Raw genomic sequence first — 14,777 nt, 5'->3', positions numbered from 1 at the left:
TATATACGATAATATTTTTTATTCAACATCGAATTCTTTTTCGCATTGCTGTTTCAATTTCAATTGCTGAGTCTCATTTATGATATCGTAAAGCTCAAAGCTCGTGTAGCAGATACAACACTCCGAGTATCAGCTGAAATAGGAGAAGCAATGAACTCACTCTAATTCTGACACCACTGAAACCGTCCTTGAAATATCGGTATGGTGAAGAAGTTTTTCGCAAAATTTGAAATTCTACACTAGGGTTTCTGGAATAAACGATTCAATTGAATAATTTTGTTGATTTCATTTCATTAATACCAGTCAAACATAATTCATTTCATTATTTAATAATGACCTCCTTTATTAGCGTAAACATTTTTTTCAAAAGCATTACAGTCATCAACTATCTTCCAGACTCTGCCACGAAGCTGGGCTGGAAGAGATCTCGGCAACGGGATAAGTCCAGTGGCAAAGTTCTGGCGTTCATTCATTCAGTCATCAACTATCCAATACTTATAAAATTACGTTTTCTCCAAGTTATTTATTCACGAATTCAATTGACAAACTACGCGGTGGTAAATGCGATTTATAAACGTTTGTAAGTGAATAAGCAATATAAAATCATTAAAATTGACTTTAACTTTGTTTCTTTGAACTCTGAGAAACATAGTCTGTATCGTTCAGCTAACTTGGAGCAATTGTTACCCGCGTGCATATGCATACTTTACGTTAAAAAATTTCTAAAACACAAACATAATATTTTTTAAAGTGGTGTATAAACTTTTACATCTTTCTTACCAAATGAAATAACCTAATATATATATATACTATATATATCAAATAACTTGTATCGTTTAAAAAAATTTCTAAAAGGACCAAAAAGTTTACAGCGCCCACTGTATATAAATTTATCTTTCTTTGACATGTTCTTTATTAGAGTCTTTATAGAGAGTAACAAGAAGGTCAACGTCTTTAACTAAAAAACAGAGAAAAATCAATAGAAACATAATACGTTAACAAAGCTATTTACGGCACAGACAATTCCCTCACCTACATGTGTTTGCTAAATGAAAACACGCCAAGACAATCTACTTTGTAAATCCATTAGCTCGGCTGTCATTTGTTGAAATGACTACACCCGCTCTTGAAAAAAATAACAAAGGGCAAAATAAGTTCATTAGGTAACTGAGTCCAAGACCTTTTCTTAGTAGCAAAATTCATTAGCTTGACCTTGATGGGGTTTTTTCCGGATTTCCCCTCTGTTTTTTTCACTTAAATTTCCTCAGTGAGTGTAGAAATTACTCGATGCTACAAAGAATTTTAATAGCATGTATTTTTCATGAAGAAGAAATAACAAAACAATCAAGAGTAGAAAACAAAGTTCAGGCTCCATGTAAAGCCTCTCTTCTCGATAAAAGAAAAATTCGTTAATGAGTTTTTACCAAAAGCTTCAGAACGATAGCAGTCGCTATTGATGAATCTATAAATTTGTATCTATCAATCAATAGGAATAGCAACCGGACTTTAGTCCAGATATTCATTCTGAATAATTTCACTTCAAATGTTATGGCTTAATGATAAAATCAGAAACTGCCGGATGTATGCTTCGCAACAAAATCAATTTTATCATTTGCGATATGACAGGACAGGGCATCTACGACTATATCCATGAATACGAATCAATATTGTAATATGCGAATAAAGCTCACAACATAATTACGAAGAAATTAAAATTCAAATAACATGAAAAATGATCAGCAAAGAGAGCAGTTTTATTCTATGATAGGTTGTTTGGCTCTTCAATAATTATTATTGAGCAAAATACAAAAATTAAAGTTTTTGAACCTTCTCAAAATCAAGAAATTATCAATGGGTAAAGTTTTCCCTCTCTGTATTTTGTATACAAAAAAATTACCCATATGTATAACAATTTAATTAAAATTGGCTGATGTATTAGTGATTAAAATCATTGATTTTTGCCACTTTATGCTTGCTAAAATATAGCTATCTCGAAAAACTTCAGGACTTAAGGAAACAAACAAGAATTTAAATCCCCGATATCTCAGTAAATTTTCCTTTAATCGCTGCGAGTTAAATTTCTTACGGTATAATGGAAGAGGCTTAAATGTTACTAATTCACAAGTTTTTGATTGAAGCCGTATAAAAATTTTATTTGTTATACATTTTCCTAATAATCATTTTAGGATGATTCAACCAATACAGCAATTCTTTTCCCTGTTTGCGAATAATTTTATTCGAATTTTTAAATACACTGCAATAATCTTATTCCTTTCAAATATTTTTGATAAAATAACTTACACACGTATAAGTTCTCTCATTTCTCTCGCGAGCTTAGTATTTATTATTATTTTTAAAATTACACCAAAAAATATAGACTCTGCATTGCATTTCTATGCATTCACCTATTCATTGTAGAACAGGATTAGGTAGGGACAAAAAAATTGTCCAAATATAATAAATGATTGAAAATTTCCCATGGAATTCGAAGCGTAAAACTTTGTAGTATCTTCATAATTATGAAGGAAAGAATATGATTTCGGTGAAATTTATCATCAAACCCTTTGGTTTCGTCCTTTTCATTCGCACAAAGCACATCTAAAGAAAGAAAGTGACAAAGTGTTATATTTGAGCCGAAGGGGTAAAATTTTATGAGCTGACGAGTATAAAATAATAATAATAATACACGAGTCGTTGTCTCTCTTGCATGAAAGAACCAAAGGCAGGCATCACGAATTTCAATTAAGTTATTCGTCAATCCTGAATTAAAGCAATGTTTTGTGATGCTTTCATTCACGACGTAATGCTCAGGCATCAAGGTATTCAAGCACTTCTCAAAACTGTCATCGCTTTTGTTTCTTTTTTATTCACCAAAGAACGTAAACTCATCGTCATCACCTTCAAGTCATGGTTAATAACATGGGTTGGGACAAAATACACTTCCTGGATTGTTGGAGAAAACGTTATTTTTCAACAAAAGCGAAGAAGAACAAAATTAACGCTTAATTTTGATGTTTCTTCTTTGTTTTCTTTTTCCTCTCTTCAATTTTTTAGGGAGTTTAAAAGAAGGTGAAATAGATAAACAACAAATACATTTTAATTATGGCTTCCAAGATAAAAATGAAAAAAAAATTAATTCCACCTTTTCTAGTTTCGTGATGGGGGCTGGCACTTTTTTTGGACAAAAGATGAAAAAAGAAACGAAATTTGTGTTCGTGTAAACATGTACGAATGCATGAACACGTGGCTACTTGACACTAATTATCACGAGCATCTTTCAATGAATGGGCGCTCAATCAATTATTTGCTACTCACCAATCCAAGAAATACTAGAACACAATACTGATCTATAATTACAAAACCCTATGCTGAGAGAATTTACACATAAATGTACAAAAGACGATATGTGTATGACAGTGGCTACCTCATTTCAACCAATAATTACGTGGCGTATTAAAGAGAGTTATATTAGTATGGCTATGTTATAATCAATATATTAAATAACAAATACCAGAGTTTTTCCCCCACATTTCCACGTATCATTCAAATATTAACTTGTCATGTGCAGGGGACGTCTTACTTGTTGGCCCAAGTGTAAATTTTTTTACTGTACATTAACGTTTACAGAGAAATGTAGAAACTAACATTCAGTATATTTAAAAAAAAAAATTAATTTTATATTAGAATATGCTTCTATATATATATTATTTGCATAACGGAATTTATTCTCTTATACGTAGGTACTTTTTAACAGTTGTTTATAGAGAAAATAATTATGTTATTATTTTTTAATATATTACATAAAGATATACACTATTTGCATTTGCAAATACTTTAGTGATTTCTTTTGGCAGTTATACATTCAACTTCGACTTTCTACATAAAAATTAAGCACTTTTCTCAATTAAACCTAATACGTTAATTTCTATCTATTTACAGATAATTGTGATTACGATGAATAAACAAGTCCACTATTTTTTGTGCGAAAAATACACTCGAGTCCCTTTAAACGATTGAGCCCATTGTAGTTTAGCATATAATTTTTGTTGATTCTTCAATGCCAGGTATATGGTAATTGTTGTAACAGTTTGAGTTCGGGTACTCAAGGCAATGGATGAGACTTTTTTTCAAGTTCTTTCAAGAGGTGATGGTAACTTCTATTGAATGTTGTTTGGGGGCTTCAAGTAGATAAAATGAACAATAATGTACGGTAATAATTCTTCGGCGATAGCCACTAGTTTTTGTTTAGACAGAAAAGGGTGTTTTTTTTCGAAAATTCTAAGTGAAAACAATAACGGCTAATCGACCGCATTCACACTTCCTCGCTATAATTTAGTGGGTGCACCGTCATTTACAGAGTAATGAATGCAACTACCGATAGATCATGCTTACTACGCACTTGTCAGCACCAAAAAAAGCAGTGCAAATCATGCGGGTTGTATAGATCCATTTAAATTTTGCTGAAGATGAGCAGAACCTATAGAAAAGAAGAGTCAAAATTTCAAGGGAAGCATTTAGGCACTGCTGAAGCATACTTCCTGCGACCGAACAAGAGCTGCCGCAGGCGAAAGCCCTAATTCTAAAACGGAAACAGCTCAAGAAGATTCACCTCTTCTCTCTCTTTCTCACTCTTCTTCCTTCCTTCCTTCCTTTTAGCGTCTTCAAAGAACAAAGAAAACAACAAGAAAAACAAATTAATATATTCAACATATTCTTATACTTTTTCAGAATATTACTCGATTAATAGAGACTCTAAGCCAGATCAAAAATATTGGGAATTAGGGAATTATGAAACACTCGTGTATATATAATGTCTATAATAAAAACTGCTAAAAAAACATCTCCATGCATTTCCTGCGTATTTTCCGCACTTGAAATTTCGAAAAAAAATTATTTCAGAATTTATTTATTCTTCAGAAATTTATTTGAGAAAAATATGTCGCCCTATACATTGTGGCATTTAATTTTTAGAAATTTAATTCACCAATTATGATATTTTAAGGAATGGAAAGGTTTGTAGGTTACTTTTTTTTACAAAAAAAAGTCGATTCTTTTACTAGCATCTACCTGGTTTCTTTTCAATTATACAGATCACATAGATAACAGGGCGTATGGCATTTTACTGTCGAACCGTTGATACTCTAGACTAGAGGTATACTTTCAATTAGAAAAAGTATTCAGATATATATCATTCATGTTGCAAAGGGTCGTATAGTTATTAAAATAAAAAAGTAACTTTTTATACGGACACCCTGTGCCCAAAAACTTAATTAGAAAAATGTTGCCCTATCTCTTCCGATGTAAACAAAAATTCTGCATTTCTAAATGCAGTATTGGCAAAAATATTCGAATTCGAAAAACAGACGAAAGTTGGAAAAACGCAGCATTAAATACAGGTAAACCGTTTACCCCACAGAAGAATTCTGCATAAAAATGCAGAACTTTTTGTTGGCATCAGGAGAGATGAGGCGACAACTTTCTAGTTGTTTTTGGGCACATTATATATCCATATAAAAAGTTAATTGTTTTATTTTAATAACCATACGACCCTTTGCAACATGAATCGATTATAATCTGAGTACTACACGTTATTTGGATAGCTTTTCTAATTGTAAGTTTTCCTTTAGGATCAACGGTTCGACAGTAAAATGCCACACGCCCTGTCACCTTTGCACCCTGTGTATCTTGTATATATATACAAGAAAAACGGAGGAGATTTGGGGGGAAACAGCGTTAAATACGGGTAAAATGGTTTTTCCGCATTTAGAGCTATTTTCCTCCTACTTTCCTCCGTTTTTCAAATTCGAATATCTCAGTGAATATTGCACTTAGAAACATGGGATATTTTTTGTTGGCATCAAGAGAGACAGAGCATAACTTTCTAATTGTGTTTCGGGGCACACGGGGGCTGTATATAAAGTTATTTATTTCATTTTAATAACTATACAACTCCTTGAAACATGAATGACATATCTAAGTACTACACGTTATTTGGATACTTTTCTAATTAGAAGTATGCCTCTCGGATCAACGGTCCGCCAGTAAAATGCCATACCCCCTGTTTGCTATGCACCCTGTATACATACATATATATATATTACATATTTGAATATTCTATTTGATTCAGTTATTTAAATGGTGCGTATATAACGAGTTCAGCTTTAAATAAAATGTCACGATAGAAATTCAAGTCATGGTTCAGGTAACTATCGTGACACAAAATTCAGTCTCGAGATTAACTTATATAAAGTCATCAGAAGAGAATGGGGAAAAAAAGAGGTTTTCCGTTTATGGTAATGAATGTGAGATAATCGGTAATGCAGTCATCTGCGCTTTGAAGTAACTCTATCCAACTTGGCACATACAAGCTCGAGTTCTCGAATGACCATCGCGTGCATAGATAGAGATCTTCCTACCCTCTTGTAGGTGAAGCTTCATAAATGCTGCGGTAGGCTTTCAGCTCGAATGGTTTCTAGAAGGTATCTTTTTTTGTCCGGCCTCATCCAGATCACTGCAAGCACCTGGGTGGTTAAGTAAACGATTTCACCGGGGTCTCTACCCATTTCGCTATTGCACCGAATGATTGAATCATCTACCAAACTAATGTGATTTGTCGGAGAAGAAATAGATGTATCTGAAGCGAATGCACACAGAGGGTCGTATCTTTTGAACATGTCTCGGACAGTGTCCATACAAAAGAATTGTAAAGTTAAAGCAGCACTCGAGTTAGAGAGAGCCAACTTGTTCTGAATTTAAAATTAATTTCTGTTCTTTGAGTTTCAGTGGACTAGAAGACAACTTTATTTACAAAACCTACTTTCTGTCATCCAAGAAATATAATAATGCTCTGATATTCATACGTAGTAACATGTACTGTAGGTATTACTTCTGACGTAGTAAAAGCTTTACTTACTTTTAAAAGTTATTTCGACTTACTCTTAAAAAACTGTTTGGAGAGGAAATCCGAATAAATCCAAGTTTTTCTTCAAGATTTCTGCATATTTATTGTATAATAATGCTGATATCTATTACGACTGTTTATTAAATTTCATATATAGCTAGCTACTTTATGCAATTATTTATTGGCTTTATTATTTGAGGGGGTGTAAGTCACATTTTAAACAATCTCACTCAAGTCCAGAAAGGTAATCTATAAGTGCTGAATTGCTGAAAGAAACAAATTGAGCCAAGTCTCAGCTTCAATAATTCGCCTATAGATTGTGAGAATGCAATTTTTTTTGCAGTGTCCCACAATCGACTGACGGTTTTCAAAATGGGATAGCAAGAAAACGGTGACATCTTAAAGTCATTCTCGCGGAATATGAATGTGTGAAGTCAGGAATTTCAGCTCGTCATTCATGTTGCAAGGGGTTGAATATTTATTAAAATTAAAAAATTAATTTTTTATATGGACACCCTGTGCCCAAAAACCCAATTAAAAAGTTGTTGCCCTGTCTCTCCTAATGTCAAAAAAAAAAACATTTCTGCGTTTCTAAGTGCAATATTCGCTGAGATATTTGTGGACTGGAGAAACTTGTGGACAACGTTTCTTTTCCCACTTTTCTCCAATTTTTGAATACAGATATCTCAGCGGATATTGCATTTAGAAACGTGGATTTGTTGGTATCAGAAGAGATGGGGAAACAACTTTCTATTTGGGATTTTGGTCACAGGATGTCCATAAAAAAGTTATTTTTTATTTTAGTAACTATACACCCTCTTGCAACATGAATGACGAGCTGAAATTCCTGACTTTGCTCATTTATATTCCACAAGAATGACTTTAATATGGCACCGTTTTTTTGCTATCCCATTTTGAAAACCGTTAGTCAATTGTGGGACACTATGTATGTATGACGATAATTATAGTAAAACCTTCTTTTCTTAAATTAATTAATAGACTTACTCCAACTCTGACTTTAACCCCTCATTTGTGTGTGTGTGTGTGTGTAATCTTAAAATGCAGATATTATGTACCCCATGTTAAGATCTGAATAAAAAAGTACCATTGAATTTTTTTTTATGGCACGCATTTTTTTTTTTAACATAGTGATGGAAATTACATTTTTGTGATAGTGCGATTATAATAATAATGCATAAATAAGTAATAAATTTGAAGGTGAAACTTATCCGATAATCTTAATGAACGAACCAGAAAACTTTCTACCCTTGCTTCTGCGTTTAGTGTGTCGGCTTTGTAGTTCTTATCTCGTAAACCTTAGATTATTTCTTGTATAATATTATTTACAAGAAAATATTTACCATCATAGTTTACTTTCATACATGGCTATACATTTTTGACTGTTTTTATGTTACATCTTTTGTGGGAATCTTTTTGGTTTGTGCTCTATACTTTATAGAGAAGTATATTACCATGAAACTCATTGCAAATATTTTTTTTATTTCTATAGTAAGATGGGTTGTAATAAAACTCACGCCAATTCACACAGAACTACGAGCCGATCAGCATTGTGTATTCACGTTTTTATGTTCATGAAAAACCATCCACGAATAACCGGATCTAAACCATGTAATAAGACGCTGATAGGAGTGAAATTACTAACGGATAACTCGTTTTTAGGATTTGAATTACGGTACGTGGTTTTATTTTTAGATTTCATCGGTATATATGTGCAACTAATTTTTACTAATAAAAATTTGAGATTAAAATTTTTATTTCTTACTTTATAACAACTTAAGTGCTTGATCACCATTCATGTTCGTATTACCATGTATCTCAACAAGGCCGTTGCCAAAAATTTATTTCGAAGGGAGACAACTGGCATTTCGGGGAGAGCCAAAGTGGTAGAATAGACTTTAGCATGTTATTCCATATACAGGGTGCATAGAAAATTTCTTTATCCTATAATAACTCTCGAACCGTTGATCCTAGAAGCATATTTTCAGTTCGAAAAAGTATCTAACGTGTAGTCCTCAGATACGTCATTCATATTGAAAGGGGTTGTATAATTATTAAAAAATAATAAGGAACTTTTTATTTGGTCGCCTTATCTTAAAACCTAATTGTATAGAAAGTTATTGTCCTGTCTCTCGTGAGCCCAACAAAAAAAAATTTATGTTTTTAAGCGCAATATTTGCTGAGATATTTTGATTCCAAAAATCATTGAAAATGATGTTAAGACCAGCATATGAAGCGTAGAATGAGTTTGTGCGTTAGTTTATGCGATTCTTTTCTTCCATTAAAATTTCAAATTAAATTTTCTCAGTGAATATTGCACTTAAAAACATGGATTTTGTTTTGTTGTTGCGCTGAGGAGAAAGATAGCAACAATTTTGCAATTGTATGTTGTAGGAAAAGTGACAAACTAGAATTTTTTTTTAAATTTTAATAATTACAAACCCCTTGCAATATGAATAACGTATCTGAGGTACACACATTATTTGGATACTTTTTATGATTCGAAATATGTTTCTACTAGGATCAACGGTTCGCGAGTTATTCCAGGATAAAGGGACTTTCCTATGCACCCTGTATATCAGTCATTTTCTAACATTTTGGGGGGGGGCGGACTCAGAAGGGGGGGTTCCCCCCTCTCGCTACGGCCTGCCTTGTATTATCTCTATAGATATTTCACATTTGTTGGTAATTATTTCCATGTGAAGTGACCATGGTTTTCTTCAGTCCTCTGCACACGAAATTATGTAGGATTGATTTTAAAATTAAACTTGACCTCATTTTCGGTTCAAATTTCATTTTTTGAATTTGTTTATTTGTCGAGATAAAATTATGTCTCTCAGAAAGGAACACACAATGTTTCGATATACGCTTTCATTGTGCATATGAAATCACTGAACGTAGGTAAATTGCTTTTTTTTTATCCTCGGTCATGATGGTGTGCGACCTCTTTCAGCTTTCATAAATAATTTTGTTAATGAATTAAAATACATATGTTTGTATTACTGCATGTGTTGGTATGTATTGCCATTGGAAAAATTGTCAGCACTTGATCAGCCATTCATGGTGTTAAAAGTTGTAGATCCTGCGTTCCAGGATAATTCTGGAATGTACTTCTCCGTATATTATTTTTTAAATTAATTTTTCAAGGCTTTGTAATAATTTTTGTATCGAAAAGACACGTAACTTTACATTTCTCTTCGACAGTAGATTTCATTTTGCAATTATTTTTCACCTTGATTTGTAGTCACCTCCATTTTTTTATCTGGAAATTATAAAACCAACCTGTAATATTAAAATATCATTTGATCATTTTTGTCGCACCACGGTCGTTTTCTGCGCACGAGGAGTACTAAAATGTTTCTTTTTTTTTAATTTCGCGGCTTCATTCCATGACTTACCTGAAACTTTCAAGTGGGAAGATAACACATTATACAATATATATGTTACCTCGTGTAAGTGATAAATCCGGTAATTATGCATATTCCATTCTGGCAAGTTTAATAAATTTTGTTTGTATATCTAGATTTTCTATCATGGTTATTATATATAATTCCCAGGTTGTATTAGTAAAGAGAATAAATCCTCAATGAATAACTTAAATTTACGGGACATTTTGTGCATCTTTTTAAGATGATTTATATTTCGGTAGATTTGGTTTTGTTTGCACATGTCGATACACGTGAAGAAAGCCAACTTATCAAGACTGATAATAACTTCGTACTGAAAATTTTCATTTTTGAGTATTATTTGGCAAAGTTTATCTATACTCTTCCAATAATTTCATGTTTTTTTATCTTCTTACTTATTTTTACTTAGTTTAATTTTATTACAGAATACGCGTAATGAACGGTAATTTTGTTCATCTTCAAACTTACCAACTCCGTTTGGGAATTATGCCCACCAAAGTTACCAAAATGATTAGTGATTATGCATATAATAATTTTATCACTTTTATCGTAACATATATATAGCTAAGAAAACCAATGCATCCAATGTGTGAGAAGAAAAATATATCCCTCCAGGATTGAAATGTTGATGAATCGGAAATAAAAAAATTCGCCAATTTGGAAACTTTGATGTGAACAGAAGAAAAGCCTAAAAGAAAAACTTAAGCTGACAACTGATAAAACAGTATTCACAATGAAAAAAAATAGAAAAAACTTTTGTTTTATATATAGGTAGAGTACGTGTTTTTTTCCCTATCGATTTGTCTTATTTCCTAAGATTCCATAAATAAATCATAGATCAACAAATTTTTGTCAAGCTCACCTCAAGCTCATCTCACTGACATTTAGTAATATACCAGGAGATACATTCCTTAATTCATTAATTAAAAGATAATTCATTTCTATTCTGACATTTCGTAGTTGTCACCCACTCTGCTAATCGGAGTTCGAATCCGAGCTGGGATGTTGATGAGCTTGTTTAGTCATTCCAAATGCTTTATAAACTGTACTTCTCGATTTATGTAGTCCGCCATTGTGCAAAGAGTTTAATGCAGTGCAACAAAGCGTGTAACGATTGCTTTTATCTTCATTGTGATGCATATACCGTTCATAAAACATATAATGCCATCATAATGAATGACCGACAGAGATAAATGAAACAGGATGTAAAGACAACTATGTATTAATTTGATAAAACGTTATAAAATAAGAACTCACTTCTAAAACATTCGTAAGTCATTTTTAATAAATGTCCATGACAACAAAACAAACATTAACAACAATCATTTCAGTCATTTACACATACGCAATTAACAGTACCTGCTGTTACGATTAATGACACGCAATCATTTATTGTAAAATAGACATTTTTGTTGCAAAAGAATTGACAACAATAAACAAATATTCCAGCATTTTAAACGGTAAAGTAATATATGATTTCTGATAGAGCATTTGTAGTTTAAACCAGTGTTTCCCAAAGTGGACAATATTGCCCCCTGGGAGTGATGCAATGGTCCAGGAGGGCGGTAGAAGCTACGAGTATAACATAGGATCCTATGGGGTTCGATTTAGTTTTGGGGCGATGAGAGAAAAAAAAAATTTCTGAAGAAGGGGGCGATGGAGCAAAAAGTTTGGGAAACTATGGTTTAAACATTTAAGTCATTGTATATGCATTTTCAGGAATTCAAAAGATTTAAAACTGAATACAGAATCTATTTTCTAAACTAAAAAAAAATATCAGAATTCAATGCAATTAAATGCATGGATCGTAAGTAACTATTCGTTTCATAACCAAGTATGTAATTATATTTTCATTATAAATTGACATTCGTGTTCCAAAGTGATATGATCTTTGATCTTTTAGTAATGTTAGTTATGAAATAGCCGTTTTTGACAGCAGATTTGGATATTTAAAACTTTTATTTCTGAACTAACAAAAATGTTTTAAAAAATATCATTACAGCATTTATATTTTTCAGTGTTTGTGTGTAATCGAAATTAGTAACAATTTTAAATCATTAATTGTTGGTTAAATTACAAGTAAATGGAATTTTATTATGAAACCCCAAAATTAATATAAAAATTCCAGCCCGGATTAATTTAATGATTCTCAACATTCGTGTGCCACGGGAAGCACGTGAAATTTTTCGTGAAGGTGACAAGTGCAAATATCGAAATCTGTTGTCGAAAACTGACTATTTCATAACTAAGATACACACTTGTAATATCATTCCTGAGTGCCGAAGAAACACATGACAGATGCCATGGTTCCTGTGGGTACCGATTCGGAGACAACTACGTTAATAGACCCCGTACACCAACAGAAAAAGTTTTAATTCATAGTGAAATTATGCTTAAAAAAAACCTCTATTTAAATCTTTTGTGACATAAAAATTGTTTATTTATATGCTATTTCTTTTTGAAGAAATTCTGATAAACTATATTGATATTAGTTAAAAGAAAACGTATTTTATATCAATTAACCCTTCAATGTTTCGTGTTGCTGCTAAACTACAATAAATCGATAATCAATTATTCCACCCGACTGACATCAGAAAAAAAATTCAATTATTTTCTTGTGTTCATCATTATTTGTAAAAACTAGTGGTAGATTATAAATCAAAAGCACACATATATATATGGTAAAAGGTATGGTAAATTGTCATGATAAAAACATTCTCAAACATGATAAATTTTAGGTTTAAAAAATGAAAATTCATGTACTAAAAAGAGTTAAACACTTATTATACATTTATTTTCTACAACTGAATTTGATATCGGTATCTTAAGATAAATAAAATAAAATGATAATCATGAACACGTGCTTGGCATAATTGCATATGCTAAGAGGAACAAATGTTTTTATACTGTATTTTAGTTTCAACCCCTTACCTGTGTCACCCGAATTAGGTTCGGGCAACTGAGAAGTACAATGTTTGTGATAGCACTTTTTTTCTTTTTGTGTCGAGAAAAATTAGTTATTTTCACCTCAAAGGCAAAATTGAGTTTTTTTTAATCTTTTTTATTTACATAATGCACGAAATCGAACAGGGAAAAAGATTTCCGATTTTGATACGTTTTTCCGAAACATATTCCACAGTTATGGGGAATATTATTAATTTACCCTTTAAACATTAAAATGCACAAAATCAAAAACCACTAAAACTAAGTTAATGTTTCTGAATAAGCTTAAAATTTAATTTGTCAGCGTGAAGGTATATACTAAATCATTCTTTTTTTTTAATCAAATTTTTTGAAAATCTTGAAAATGAAATTCCGTATTTAGAACTATTGTAACAGTGAAACACTTATGTCTAATAGTACTTGATCATAAATTAGAGAAGAAATTAGTTTTTGAGTACGTTTGTACTTAACAAAAATATAGATCCTAAGTATTTGGACAAACTCTATTTAAAACCGTAAAAGTATTTCTGAATTTTTTACGATATTCAGAACCACCCTATTATGTCAATGTCATAAGCAATTTCAACAGCATTCTTCAGTTGCAATCAAGCAACAATAAAATCGTCATACTAATGTTTTCCCCCCATTAAAAAATATAATATCAAAATTATAAGGATCCTAAAATTTCAAATTTGAAAACATATTTTTGAATTGGATTTGTGAAAATTATTACTTTTAACATTCTGACTCCGGATCATTGAAACGCTTGTATACAACAGAACTAATATTGAAGTTTAGCATATTTTAAAACGAAAAACATGAAACTGACAACTGAAAGTTTGAACCAAATCAGCTTATAGTTCATAGGATTAGCTTACCCGTAAGCATCTTATGTGGAAACCTTAATTCTTCACATATGTTTTTCATGAACATACGTCTTTCCCATTTTCTTTCCGGCGATAGGGGATGGAAGAAAATGTTTTCGACTTTCATTAAAAACCCTGCCTTCAGCTTGAAAGTGATAAGTTTCGTTTTAAGTTCTCAATCTCTCTCCAACAGTTCGCAAAGCGCTGCGATGTACGTCTGGGCCATTTGTAATGTTTCGTATTTAGATAATTTGCGGTCATCACCAATTGACGGAACAACGTTTCGCAACCTATCGAATGCAAGATTTAAACTTTGCATTCTTTTTCGTTCTCTAGCATTAGCGGCAAGTCTTCGCTTCTTCAATACCGTAGGTGGTGGGGCCGGCCTTAGAGTTACTTTCGATTTCTTTTCGACTTTAGAATCAGTCGTTCGCTTTGATCTATTTCTCCGTGAACAGTTCGACTTCTTGGAAGATTCGGCTTTTTTTGATAAATGCGTTACACTCGAACGTTTGGAAATGTCCATAGATGAGCACGTGTCCGTGTCTACGTACAACGGAGATGACCTATTCTCACTGATACAGTTCTTTGACAAATCGGTCAATACCACGCAGGTATCATCATCAGAAGACTCTGGGTCAC

The sequence above is a fragment of the Pholcus phalangioides genome, unplaced genomic scaffold (genome assembly GCF_987345545.1).
Source record: "Pholcus phalangioides strain wild (caught in Gottingen) unplaced genomic scaffold, Ppha-v1.0 ptg000011l_1, whole genome shotgun sequence".
NCBI classification, from domain to species: domain Eukaryota; kingdom Metazoa; phylum Arthropoda; class Arachnida; order Araneae; family Pholcidae; genus Pholcus; species Pholcus phalangioides.
Note: the sequence above shows the minus strand (reverse complement) of the source record.